An 11,706-nucleotide genomic window follows, 5' to 3' on the forward strand; every position below is an offset into this window, starting at 1 on the left:
TTAGCTACAAAATTCCTATAAAATGTCTACAAAAATACTTGTTTTACTTCAGAAAAGTTTACTTCAGAAAAGTTTACTTCAGAAAAGTTTAGACAATATTTTTTTCACACAGTAATCTAGTGCGTGAAAATAAAATGTCCAAAAAATTTGTATCAGAGTTTAAATGAGTATGGTGGTTTCTAAAACAGACACAAATCCTTTTAACTCTCTTCCCATTGAAAAGTACAGTCTATCTTTCCTTTCCTTCTCCTTGGTAGACTTGTGACCAGTTCCACCAATAAAGGATGTTGGAACTGACACTGCAACTTCTGAGGTAACACTATGCAAAGGCCACTTGGTTTGCAGCTTCCACCTTGCTTTACTGGAATACTTGGTTGTCATGGGGGAAGTGTTCCTTGAGCCACCATGTTGGAGAGGGTACCTATAGACACTTGGACCTATACTCCCAGCTGAGCTCACCCTTGCAGCCACATCCACTGAGGTGTCAAATATTAGGTTGGTGAAAACATAATTGTGGTTTTTGCATTTTTGAAATTTGCCTTTTGATATTGGAATACATTCTTAAATGTGGTTATGTTATACATCATGTCAATGCACATTTCTTTATGTTTTTTGACAATGAATTATTACTGTTAATTTTGTATTTATTTTAGACTATGGAAATGGTATGAGACAAAAAGAAAATTTAAGCGATTTTCTTATTTGAGTTCAAAATGGGTCATAAAGCAGCAGAGACAACTCGTAACATCAACAATACATTTGGCCCAGGAACTGCTAACGAACGTACAGTACAGTGGCGGTTCAAGAAGTTTCACAAAGGAGATGAGAGCCTTGAAGCTAAGGAGCACAGCAGCCGGCCATCGGAAATTGATAATAATCAATTGAGAGCACTCATCGAAGCTAATCCACTTACAACTACTCGAGAAGTTGCCGAAGATGTCAGTGTCGACCACTCTGTGGTCATTAGGCATTTGAAGTAAATTGGAAAGACGAAACAATTTGGATAAGTGGATGCCTCGTGAGCTGAGCAAAAATAAAAAAAAATAATCATTTTGAAGTGTCATCTTCTCTTATTCTACACAACAACAATGAACCATTTCTCCATTGGATTGTGATGTGCAATGAAAAGTGGATTTTATATGACAACCGGTGATGACCAGGTCAGTGGCTGAACTGAGAAGAAGCTCCGAAGCACTTGCGAAAATCAAACTTGCACCAAAAAAAGGTTATGGTCACTGCTGGGTGGTCTGCTGCTGGTCTGATCCACTACAGCTTTCTGAATCCCGGTGAAAACATTACATCTGAGAAGTATGATCAGCAAATCGATGAGATGCACCAAAAACTGCAATGCCTGGAGCTGGCATTGGTCAATAGAAAGGGCCCAATTCTTCTCAACAAGCCTGACCACACATTGCACAACCAAAGCTTCAAAAGTTGAACAAATTGGGCTATGAAGTTTTGCCTCATCCGCCATATTCGCGTGACCTCTTACCAACCAGCTACCACTTCTTCAAGCATCTCGAAAACTTTGTCCAGGGAAAATGCTTCCACCACCAGCAGGATGCAGAAAATGCTTTCCAATAGTTTGTCAAATCCTGAAGCACAGATTTTTATGCGACAGGAATAATCAAACTTATGTCAAATCCTGAAGCACAGATGTTTATGCTACGGGAATAAACAAACTTATTTCTCATTGACAAAAATGTGTTAATTGTAATGGTTCCAATTTTGACCAATAAAGATGTGTTTGAGCCTAGTTATGATTTAAAATTCATGGTCCAAAACCACAATTACTTTTGCACCAACCTAATAAGAGCCTGAAGAAGTCATCTTGAAGCTAATCCTCCAGCTCCAGCTGTGGCAGTCCCCAAGGCATTTAAATCACCCCCAGTTGAGTCCCCAGATATTATGAAGTAGAGGCAAGCCATCCCTGCAGTGCCCTGAATTCCTGACATGCAGAATTTTGTACTAAAATGGTTATTTTTTAATGTCACTAATATTTGGAGTGATTTGTTATGCAGTCTTAACACCAACAATGATTTTTTTTTTTTTTGCATTCTTTACATTGAGAGATTACATATTCAACTCACTGAAAACAGCTTCAAATAATTTAGGTACAATGTTAAAAGATATAAAGGCAGAAAATGCCTGTGTTTTGTCCCAGTGGAATTTATATGATCCAACAACAGACTATCACCATGATATCATACTTTGATGCTAGGATTCTAGTACAGATGCTGTGCAGAAGAATAAATAGCCAAGAGTTGAATCCAAATCTCTGCAATCTAGTTCAAATTGATTCCCATTTGTGAAATAAAAGGGCAGAAAAAAGTCAATAAATTCTGCAAAGAATCTTACTATTTCTAAACATTTCTCCAGAAGACAGCAAAAAGCACAACTGTCATCAACAGTAAAAAGTGTTCCTGAAGTCACTTGGTTCTTACGCAGACTATTACCTAGAAAAGCCCAGACTAGGTTGGGCACAGTGGCTCACACCTATAATCCCAGCACTTTGGGAGGCCAAGGTGGGTGGATCACTTGAGGTCAGGAGTTCGAGACCAGCCTGGCCATTATGGCAAAACCCCGTCTCTGTTAAAAATACAAAAATTAGCCAGGCATGGTGATGGGTGCCTGTAGTTCCAGCTACTCGGGAGGCATGAGAATCACTTGAATCTGGGAGGTGGAGGTTGCAGTGAGCTGAGATCACATCACTGCACTCCAGCCTGGGTGACAGAGCGAGACTCTGTCTCACAAAAACGAAGGAAGGGAGGAAGAGAGGGAGGGAGGAGAAAGAATAAAAGAAAGGCCCAGACTTGAAACTTAAACTTATAATTCAAGAAAAGGACACAGGTTTTAGATAAAATGCATCTATAATTTGAGCAAACAAAAGGTTACTCTGAATTAGCTAAAGCCAGGAAAGATGATTAAATGATCATTTTTTACCTGGTCCTAAGTATCCATTCCAAAGACAGTAATAAGTAAGGGGAGTTGGCAGGGGAGTACCATGATCGATTTTCTATTTCCTGCCCTGTGGATCAATTTTCCTCTAGACCTACACATGATCTTCTGTGCCACCAGATTCTGTTTTTATATAACATTGTTGAAAAGTTTTTGTTTTGGTTACTCTAGCAGTTGCAAATAATGGCCTACAGGGAAGTACTGTTCCATCAGATTGGCCATCAATCCTCTTACTGAGATTCCTGTAGATAAAGTGAAAGGAAGCCCTATTAACCATCCCCCTTCAAAGATGACTGACTCTCATGAGGGCCATTTAAATAAATAAAAATTAAGTTCACAGGGCAAAACCATATACACAAGCATGCAAGGCATGCCATGACTTAAAGGCTTTAAATGGTAAGACATAATTGTGTTCTGCTTGCCAGGGAGCCAGATCAGGACTAGAAGAAAAAAAAAACGCCTGTTCATTAATCCAGAAGTTCAACAGCAGCTACTCCACTTGGGAATGTTGCTGTGCCCACTGACAACTTCATGATTGGAGGGAGGGTCCACAGGGAGAGAAAAACTATCCATGACCTTCCTTTGCCTTCAGTGCTCTAGGAGGACATGCTCTGTGTGTCTGCCCTTTCTTATGAGATGCAGACCTCAAGAATAGGCATGGGTGGTGGGAGACAGCAAAGACTTTGGAGTCAAGAGGACATAAATGTAAAATGGTATAATAATGGTACCAACCTCAGAGAAGAGTTATAAAAGGAAATGAGATTATGTACAGAAAGTGGCCAAGCATGCTGACTCATGCCCATAATCCCAGTACTTTAGGAGGCTGAGGTAGAAGGATCACTTGAGGCCAGGAGTTCGAGACCAGCCTAGGCAAGATAGGGAGACTTTGTTTCTACAAAAGTTTTAAAATTTATCAAGACATGGCCGGGCATGGTGGCTCACTCCTTTAATCCTAGCACTTTGGGAGGCTGAGGCAGGTGAATCACTTGAGGTCAGGAGTTCGAGAGCAGCCTGGCCAACATGGTGAAACCCTGTCTCAACATACAAAAAATTAGCTGTGCGTGGTGACGCATGCCTACAGTCCCAGCTACTCGGGAGGCTGAGCACAAGAGTTGCTTGAATTCCAGGGGCAGAACTGAGATCGTGCCACTGCACTCCAGCCTGGGCGACAGAGTGAGACTCAGTCTCAGAAAAAAAAAAAAAAAAAAAAAAAAATTAGACAGATATGGTACGAACACAGCTGTAGTTAGAGCTACTCAGGAGGGTGAGGTGGGAGAATGGCTTAGAGCCCAGGAGTTTGAAGTTACAATGAGCTATGATGGCACCATTGCACTCTAGCCTGGGTGACAGGATGAGAAGCTCTGTCTCTTTAAAAAAAAAAAGGAAAGTGACTATCACATTGACTGGCATGTTGTGTGATGCTACTTCCTACCAAGTGCTTGATATTCCAGGGCATCCTTGACATATTCATATGTTGATTCAGTAAATATTTGTTGAATTTCTCTAATGTGGCAGATCTTGTTCCAAGGATCATATAAAATATTAAACAAAACAGCCTTGCCCTCAGGAACCTTATCACCTAGATTTTGATAAAAGTCTGAAATTTGAAAATACTTTGGGTTAAAATTACATATGAATCCTGGGAGAAAAAGAGGGTTTATCATATTTCCCCTGAATTGTTCAGATCTGCTGCTTCTGGCCATATGGAGGTTAAACACGCCCATAGCATTTATTACGGAAACTTTTTTTCCATCCTAATAAAACTGCTTAAGTAGAAAATTCCTTCTACATAAGCTCATTTCATATATTTTTAACAGACAGCTTGGAAAAGTGCAAGTGTGTATGCATCTATTCTGGGCAATTGAGTTAATAAAACATCATCATTAGTAGTAGTTGTCGTCTTAAGATCGTGAGTCAAACAGTAAGAAAAAATAAGGGCATATATCCACTGATTAATGGGTCACTATTATCTAAACACATATAAAACAGGCACTGTGTCATATTCTAGGAACACAAAGAATGCTTCCCATTGTGGAGGGAAAGATACACATACAAACTTACATATAATGGAACATGCTGCTACAGAGATGTTAAGTATAGAAATCAGAAGCACAGGCATTAATTTTTCTCTGAGGCAGGGTGCTAGAGGATATGGCATGGGCGGCAAGGGCTGGAAGAGTGGAGAATAAATGGCATTTGTGTCTTGGTCTTGATCCATAAGAGAAGTCTGTCAGCCTGACAAAGGGTGGACTGCTCAGAAATTTTCAAGCTGAAGCTACAACATGAGCAAAGCACAAAAGTATTGCTTTAAACCTTGCAATGTCCCTGTGAGGCCGATTTAATTATCCTCATTGTAGAAAAGAGAAAACAGAAACTTTGAGAGAGTCTTTAGAGAGTTAGTTATACTGCTCAAAGAGGAAGCGCCAGCATCCACTTTGCCTCCACTTTGGCTGACCCCAAAGCATTTTCTTTCTCTTCTCTATTGAGCTGTGTGTTTTTTTTCATAGAATAAGGACAAAGGTACGTGCATATATATTATGGTTTCATAAAACTGCTATTGTACTGTTAAAGATCTGAACCTTTCTTATCACGTACTGATTCGTCATTTAACCCAACAAAATAGTAAACCTTTTTTTTTAAGACCTCAGACATAAAGTGAACAATCACTGAGTATGTAGTATTTAATAAAGGGTTTTGCATGAAATCCAAGAAGATGCAACCTCAAATACCTACAGAACAGAAGATGGGTTGGGGGACCCAGAGTGGACTTGAAAACCCTTGCCCTAGGGAAAGGTACAGCTGCTACCCAGCAAATGCCAATTGTTGCCGTGAAGAATTGTAGCCCAAGGTGGTCAGATCTGATTTTTTCAGAAAAGCCAAAAAATATAGATTGTATTTGACATCTCCCCATTTTTAAATTTTGGAAACTATTTTTTTAGAGAAACACCCTAGAGGTCAAACAACATGTTACTAGGAATGTGACTATGAGGTGCCTATTGAAAATGCCTAGCTCTTTAAATTGCATTGGCAGGTAGTGGAGTTTAGTATAAAGGGAGCTGGGTTTGAAGTAAACTTGGGGTTCCATGTAAGTGTTCAATAAACATCTGTCATCTAGTATTTTATGGACCTTCTGAGATCTCTGGCAACTTTCTGTCCTTGTTTCTTGCATTAAATCATTTATCTTGGCACTTGAAAGAGAGCACCATGCTTCCTGACTAGTCTCTTGGGGCCCCTTTAGTCTCCCAGTCTTTGCCATGGAAGCATGGTGCTGCACGTTTGGCATGAGCTCAGGTGACATATTAAGATTTTGCTTACTGGCCAGGCACAGTGGCTTATGCCTGTAATCCCAGTACTTTGGGAGGCTGAGGCAGGAGGATCACGAGGTCAAGAGATTGAGACCATCCTGGCCAACATGGTAAAACCTCGTCTCTACTAAAAATATAAAAAAAGAAAAATACCTGGGCATGGTGGCACATGCCTGTAGTCCCAACTCAGGACGCTGAGGCAGGAGTATTGCTTGAACCTAGGACGCAGAGGTCGCAGTGAGCTGAGATCGTGACACTGCACTCCAGCCTGGTGCTACAGCAAGACTCTGTCTCAAAAAAAAAAAAAAGAAAAGTTTGCTGATCAAGTTCTTCATAATAAGAAACACAAATTATAGCAATTGTATAAACATACCATAAATCTTAAGTTTGTGACCAAATGACACCTACAAAGGTGACTCCCAGGAGACAGACCAGGAAGTTACATTATTTGTGCTGCGAACTTTCAATTAAATCAAAGAAAATAGTCAAGAATCATCAGAGATTATGCAATACATATGATATGTAATTCATACAAATTGTATTACCTAAAGAACCCACAAGGGTAAAGTTATAAGACATCTTTCTGAATGATTTGGATGATTTATGGCTGAAACCAGTTAAAGTTAGATTTGGTTATATAAAAAACACACACATAGCTCTTACATAGCTCTTTCTACGTGCTAAGTGCTGTTCTGCTTTATTTATTTACTCTTTATAACAATAAAATAGAAACTATTGATATCCCTACTTTAAGGAGAGGCACTGAGTCAAAGAGAGATTAAATAATTTGCTAAAGGTTACACAGTTATTAATAGAGCTTGGATTTGAACTCAAGCAGTCTGGTTTCCAGAGCTATTCTGTGCTTATGTGTATACTTTAGTTTGATGTTTACTGCATTCTTTGGTGAAACCAATCTCTCATACAGACATGACAATGGGTGAAAGAGCTCAATATTTTAAGTTCAAAATAGAAGAAATATTTAGGAATGGATTAAAATATCCCTTAATATCAGAGATCCTGAATTTTGGTGCTCCTTAATGTATGGGAGGCCACAAAATATAGTGGTTGCTGGATCTGGGCTACTCTGACTTGAAACCAACTATGTAGCAAACAAGTTACTGACTGTTGCATAAAACGGGAAATAAAAACTATCTATTTCAACCTGTTAGAAGTGTTGACTTAGAGAGTGTAAAACTCTTAAAGCTGGGCCAACACATAATAAATGCTCAATAAATATTAACTATTAGTCATCCACTTATTTACTCATAAATCATGTACAAGGTTCATAATATGTCTGGCATTGAACTTGGACAGTAGAGGATGCAAACATGAGGAGAGCAGACCTTGTTTCCTGCCAGGGTGTATAGTCTAACAGAAGAGACAGGTGCATAAGGAACACTATTTCACTCTGTGATCAACTGCATGGTAGAGGTGTGTCCAGAGAAATACAGAACAGTGTGGAAGAGTGGTCTGTTCTATCTGGCAAGTTGGGAGGATTTCACAATGGAGTCATGCATGATGGCTGTATAGTTCCTCCCCAGAAATAACAGTCTGAGCTACATCATGGAACCTGGAAGTGCTGTGTGTCTCAGAGGGAGTGGTGAGTGATCAGTATGAAACAGGCAATGGTCTTACCTGTGGAGCAGACTCACCAGCCAGTGCCAGCCCACTTCAAACATTCATGGTGGCACCTGGCTACGTTTAGTACACTTTATGTTTTTAGAATAGTTTTAGGTTTACAGAAAAAAAAATTAGCAGATAGCACAGAGAGTTCCTATATACTCCCTCTCCCTTGAACGTCATGTATGTTTAAAACACTCCACAGGCAATTCAGATGCACAGCCTGGGTTCAATATTCTTGGCTAAGATCTAGAATGTGAGAGCAGTGGGTTTTTGAAGTGGAGGGTTCTGAGAATGGAAAGAGGGAAGTGAGTCAGATAAGTGAAAAGACTGGCAAGGTCAAGGTCAGATAGCAACATATGTCATTAAGCCCTGCCAAGGGAACTTAATCCTGAGGACAGTAGACAGTCACTGAAAGGTTTTAGGCAGAAAAGTGAGATTTTCTGATTCATGTTTTAGATAAATAGGGCAGTGAAATTGTGGAGAATGGATATAATTATATGGAGAGCCTATGACGGAGTGGTTAAGCTACTGTGTGGTGAAATTGCCTAGGTTTATTCCAGATGTTATAAAAATATTAAGAGAATTTTTTAAAGGCAATAGCCGCTGAGTTGTGGCTTCATCTTTGAAGGTAATTATCTGATCACACACGCAATCATTGCATATTCCTAGGGAGTGTCCTTAGATTTGGGTGCAAGCTTCCAGTGTTGGGACCTAAGACAGATTATCAAAATTTGGAAAGAGAAGTCAAGCCATAAAGCTGCATTGAAATGGATATTAGAATAAGAGAGGTCAGAGTGGTGAGCTAGAAGTTGGGTGGGGAGCCAAGTGGCTGTTGGACAACAAAGGAAGGTGAGAAAGAGCAAGGAAACATGAGCGGAGATGGTTTGGAGAATCCTGGCGATAGGGTGTCAATGCTTGTAGCAGCTCCGAAACATGTCCCCAGTGCATGTCTTCCTGGGGCTTAAACAGGGCCAGGATGGAACCATGATATAAATTGGTGAGCAAGATGCAGAGGTTTTTTCAGTTAACGCCCAGACTGAGTAACAGTGTTAACTTTCCAAATCATATAAAGGCACTAAAATTCCACTGCTTTGATTCTTTCAGATAAAGCAGTAGCCATCTATCTTTAAAGAGTTTGTGTCCTTCCTCCCTTGCGATGGGGTCAGAAAACTCTTTTCACGAACATCTGATATTTGTAGGGAGGAGTGTAATCATTTAGTTTCTGCTTTCTCCCCGGAGGGTGCTGTCACATTTTTCTGCGGAGAAGCCGCCACACAGCTGAGGTTCAGGGTCTTGCCGAGGGTCACACTGTGTGACAAGGTTAGAATAGGGTTAACATTTACTGTGTGTGCCCACTCTCGGTTTGGTTCACTGGTTCACTCTGCTTGTAATCACGGCAGCCCATGGAAACAAAATCAAGAAAAATGTGATGCCAGACAGTAGCCAGAGATTTCAGAAGTGGGTAATCATCTGTTCTCACTGTGTCTCTTAGAAGCAGCATCATGTAATAGAGACAGTTGGGCCTCAATGTCTCCTGGACCAAGACTGTAACTAATAAACCACTTTAGGCACACAATCTGCCCAGCTTCCATTTCCTTATTTTAAAATTTGTGAGATGTGTGTGCAAAGGGTTCCCCTTTGTAGTCTATCTTGTAGGGAAATGGACACTCTCTCACCCCACTGGTGAGTAAGAAAACTGTTACAACTTTTCTTGAGGGCAATTTGGCAATATTGTTCAAAAGCCGTTAAAATCTGAACTGTCCCAGAAGTTGCACTTTAGGAACAGACAATAAATAAGATGGGCATCAAGTTTTATGTACAAAGATGTGCATCCAAGCATCACCTTTTGTAGCAGACTTTAGAAACAACTTAAATGTCCAACAGCAGTGTAATGATTAAATAGGATCTGGTTAAAATTGCAGAATGGAAGTCTATGCAGTCATTAAAAATGATGATGCAGAACAGGAGTTGGCAAGCTATAGCTCATGGGCCATGGTAGCCCGCAAATTTTATGGAAGCACAGCCACACCCAACATTTACATATTGTCATGGCTGTTTTTTGAGCTACTACAGCAGTTGTGCAGCTGTGACAGAGTCTACATGACTCTCTTTTACATCTCTTACTATCCTTTTAATATTTATGCGATTTTTTCCTTACCCCTGGAATATTATGACAACTTTGATTGTTAGAACAAAATCTTACAGTGATGTTGGTTGCAATACACAGTGTTTATTCAAAAAGAGACCATCTAATACGTTAGCCAACACTTCAGTCTTAAACATAAGGATTCGCCATTCCTCATTCAGCTGGCCTGCTAGAAGCAACTATAATCAAACTGCCTGCAACCAACATTGGGAGTTGTGGCATGTAGCCTTTCTTTCCTCTTTCCCCACTGTTGACTTCCACCCTTTCTTCTCTATTTGGCTAACCCTGAGGAGGGTAGAAAAAAGCATAGAAGACATGCAAGATGGCAAAGAAGGACAGAAACATTCTTACGCAACTGGTGCTTTCAAAAGATGGCTTCACAACTTCTGGCCTTGGCAGATTGACTCATTGTTGGGTACATGTGTGTTTTGTTTCTTTACAGAGCCAAAATGTGATGGAACATCCTGTGATGTAGACAATTCGTTTCACTCCGGCTGTACTCCCCTTTCCTTTCCTGTGGTCTTCCACGTGGACTGTCTCTATCTGAGTCCCCTGTCCAGCCCTTTTTAAGGGTATCCTGTTGGGCAGGATTTGAAATGTTTCACATTTGGCTTAATCCTCCACCTCCACTCTGATGTCCCACAGTAAATATTCACGCACATTTCAGCTTGACACACTCTAGGCAAGCAGCTCACCCCAGCGTGGCAACAGTTCTTTTTTTGCTTCACTAGCTAACCAGCTGGATGACTCATCTCTGCCTTTAGATTTTCCAGGTGGATGTTGGACATTGGCACATTCTGCTCAACAAACTCCTGCATAAGCATAGCAAGACCCAGAGTTTCCTTGACAACCTCTCTCACATGCATAAGGGGAGAGGCAGCTCCTCTCTGCCTCCCTTTCTGAGAGGCAGTGAGTCGGTGAAAACAACAGCATAGCCCACTCCCAGCAAGTAGTCCTCACAAAATTCCAACTGCCCGTTTTTTACTGGTGAGTTTCCTAAACAGGTTTCCTCCATGACAGTTTTCTCTAATTGCTCTCTTAATAGGAGATTTTTGTTTCCCCCCACCTGTATTTTTAATGGACACATATTACCTTTCTGATAAAAATATGTAAAATATTCTGTTCATTTTTAAAATGTTACATTCAAGTCTCTGACCATCTTTTGTTCTTCATATTCACATCTATAAAATGGGCTAGAAAACAGCATCATTGTTCAAAGTGTAAAGCTATTGGTTTATTTAGCTGAAAAGGTGTGCAAGGACTATTGAAAAAAGAAAGGTTCATTCAGAAACATGGGCTCTTTTATTTTGTACATATCTTACAGCACAGGATTTTTTCCCCTGGTGTATATACAAAGATCAGCCTCAGCTAAAAAAAAAAAACCACATATGCCCCTAACTTACTTACTGCTTGCTTCCAACTCAAGCTAATTACTTGAACAGCACCTTTCACGGGAAAAAAGCTGACACAAGAAACTGGACAAGGTCTGTGTCTCAAGTGCTCTGAGGAGAGAGCAGTAAGTAAGGTGCTCTGCACAGCTCAATAATTTGCACCACAGGAAAGCCATCCTTCCAAGGGCAGGCAATATGTCTGCAGTATCCTCCTGGAGGAAGGAGGGCCAGGAGCTCATCTTTATGGCTTGAGGCTTGAAAGCTGCTTAACTGGGCGGAACGC

General features: G+C 40.5%; 1 pseudogene; it reads left to right on the plus strand.

Moving 5' to 3' along the window:
- Positions 1 to 656: 656 nt before the first annotated feature.
- On the plus strand, positions 657 to 1,739 carry LOC129490778 (histone-lysine N-methyltransferase SETMAR-like; annotated as a pseudogene).
- Positions 1,740 to 11,706: the final 9,967 nt, after the last annotated feature.

This window comes from Symphalangus syndactylus, chromosome 9, assembly GCF_028878055.3.
Source record: "Symphalangus syndactylus isolate Jambi chromosome 9, NHGRI_mSymSyn1-v2.1_pri, whole genome shotgun sequence".
NCBI classification, from domain to species: Eukaryota; Metazoa; Chordata; class Mammalia; order Primates; family Hylobatidae; genus Symphalangus; species Symphalangus syndactylus.